Genomic DNA, 2,275 nt, shown 5'->3' with positions numbered 1-2,275 from the left:
GCTACCCAACGTACTGTCATGTCTTAGCCTGGACACCCGGTATATACCACCCCACGAGACTCCGGCGGCGCGTGCAAAGAAACGCCAGGAAAAAAAGCCCATCACAGATCAGCCTCGAGAGTGCCCTATTATACGAGACATACGCGACGTGACCTGCGAGGGGTAGAGATGGCCACTTTATGCGATCACATATTTCGCATAATGTTTTAGAATCGTTCAAAATGGAAAGATATCGACTTTTTGATGTTAATGGACCATTGTACAGTGCATTTCCAGCCCGCATAATTTCGCATAATTTGGCATTTTTTCCCGCATAACGTTTTTTTTGCATTATACGCGCATAATTCGCATTTTCCACGAACAAAACAGCGAAATTACTGCAAATTTATCAAGATTTTAGACTTTTTGTCGTGTTTTAACTGTATGTTTTAATAAAAACGTGGGTCTTTTGACGGAAATGACTGATTTTTCTTCCTTTGCGCTGTCCAAAGGAGGGTTTTCCAGCAAGCAAAAGGCATCTTACCTGTACACCAAATTTTGGTTCGTACACCTGTTAGCTCCACTGGGTCAAAGCAACCACCCTATTAAAGACATTTTTGTTAAAGAACTGGATAAACGTAGTTTTAGCCAAAGAAATGTTGAATTTTGCACTTTTTCGCACAGTGCGGGAATTTGGGCGCGATTTTTAAACATTTTTCACACATTTTTCGCATAAAAGTGCTTAGTTTAGCGAATTATTGGCGCATAATTGCCATATTTCCAAAGCATAATTATCGCATAATCAAGCCAAATTTCAGCGCATAATTTTAAGTTTTTTTTCGCATAAAGTGCCCATCTCTAGCGAGGGGACCTCTACACAGCAGCTCAATTAGAACCGATTTGCTCGCGCGCGGCACGCGTTTACCTGTCCTGACCCCTGACCTTTGACCCGTGCCCAGGCGCTGACACCACTCGGCTGGCAGGGCGCGGCGGGGGCACCGCAAGCCTCCGTGACTTGCGCGACAATGACTGCACTCGCGATGGTAATTCCCTCTGCCCCCGCTCGTGCCGCCCGTTGCGTTGCAGAGTACCTCCTCGAGGCCCTCGGGGCTCGCTGCGGCTGCCGGGGTCGTCGTCGGGTGGCCGTCGTCGCGCTGTCCGGAGGGACGCATGTCACATCTTATCCCGGGTCTTCCCGCGTGATCACACTCTGCTCCGGCGAGGTGAGGGCTCCCGGCGGCGCTGTCGGGGGCTGGGCCAGGACTGCGCCCCACATCCTGACAGTCCTGGGGCTGCGCCTGGCCGACGTCTGATTTGCATCGTGTCCTTATAGTGGGAGCGGCAGACAAAGGGCACACGTTGCCCCGCTGCTCCTCGCGTTTCTGCAATCGATGCATTCGTCAGGGGATGTTATGGCGGGAGCTGAGCCGCTCCTGGGGACCATGGCAGACGTCAGACTTCTGGTGCCTGGCCGCGGAGGGGACCTGGACGCCGCGAGACAGTTACCGATCACTTAAAATTAATAAAACTCACTGGACTCTCTTGCACTCACCACGTCTTGTGCATGGTGATGATACTGCCTCCCAGTGCTCACCAGGAAAATCCCACATTCACGGACACACACACACACATGCATAAGCGCGCGCACTTAAGCTGTTGGTTTCCTCTATTTTGGCCCGACTTATGCGCTCCATTTATCTGTCGAACTTTCTCACGATTTCCCCACGGTGTCCTTGACATGTCGACACGCTTGTGCGCGGGCCGGGCCACGCAACTCGGTGGGGCTTAACTATGTATCACTCATTAAATCTAGTACTTAAATTTAATCGTTAAGCTGAGCAGCTGTAGAAATTGCATGTAAGGCCGTCAGTGCAGGCCACTCGTACACTTTTGAACAAAACAAACTAAATCGGCAACAAAAAGTTCCGATACCGGGAATCGAACCCGAGCCTCCTGGGTGAGAGCCAGGTATCCTCGCCACTAGACCATATCGGATGGTGGGAGACGGGGATGAACACAGTGTACTTGTTGAGCACTGGGGCCGCGGGCCGCGGGCCTCGCGTTCCCCTCCCTCCCACCACTTGCCTTCCCCCACTCTCGCAGTGTACCCCCTCCAACTCTGTGCGACGGCGCAGCGAGACTCTGAAACGGGACTCCTCTCTTCTTGTGCTCATTGTTCGACGCCCCTCCCATCGGCGTTTCCGTAGTGTAGTGGTTATCACGTGTGCTTCACACGCACAAGGTCCCCGGTTCGATCCCGGGCGGGAACACTTTTGGACTTCCACCATTTCCTGGT

General features: G+C 52.1%; 1 protein-coding gene and 1 non-coding gene across 2 annotated transcripts in view; one reads left to right on the top strand and one right to left on the bottom strand.

The window, feature by feature from the left end:
- LOC113212914 (uncharacterized) overlaps positions 1-2,275 on the top strand; it is a 37,830-nt gene that overhangs the window by 1,602 nt on the left and 33,953 nt on the right. The window lies entirely within an intron of this gene.
- Positions 1,903-1,974, bottom strand: Trnae-cuc (transfer RNA glutamic acid (anticodon CUC)). The gene has a single exon. It is a non-coding gene; the product is annotated as a tRNA-Glu (tRNA).

The sequence above is a fragment of the Frankliniella occidentalis genome, unplaced genomic scaffold (genome assembly GCF_000697945.3).
Source record: "Frankliniella occidentalis isolate FOCC.00 unplaced genomic scaffold, Focc_3.1 Scaffold28, whole genome shotgun sequence".
NCBI classification, from domain to species: domain Eukaryota; kingdom Metazoa; phylum Arthropoda; class Insecta; order Thysanoptera; family Thripidae; genus Frankliniella; species Frankliniella occidentalis.
This window is presented reverse-complemented; position numbering and strand designations above follow the sequence as displayed.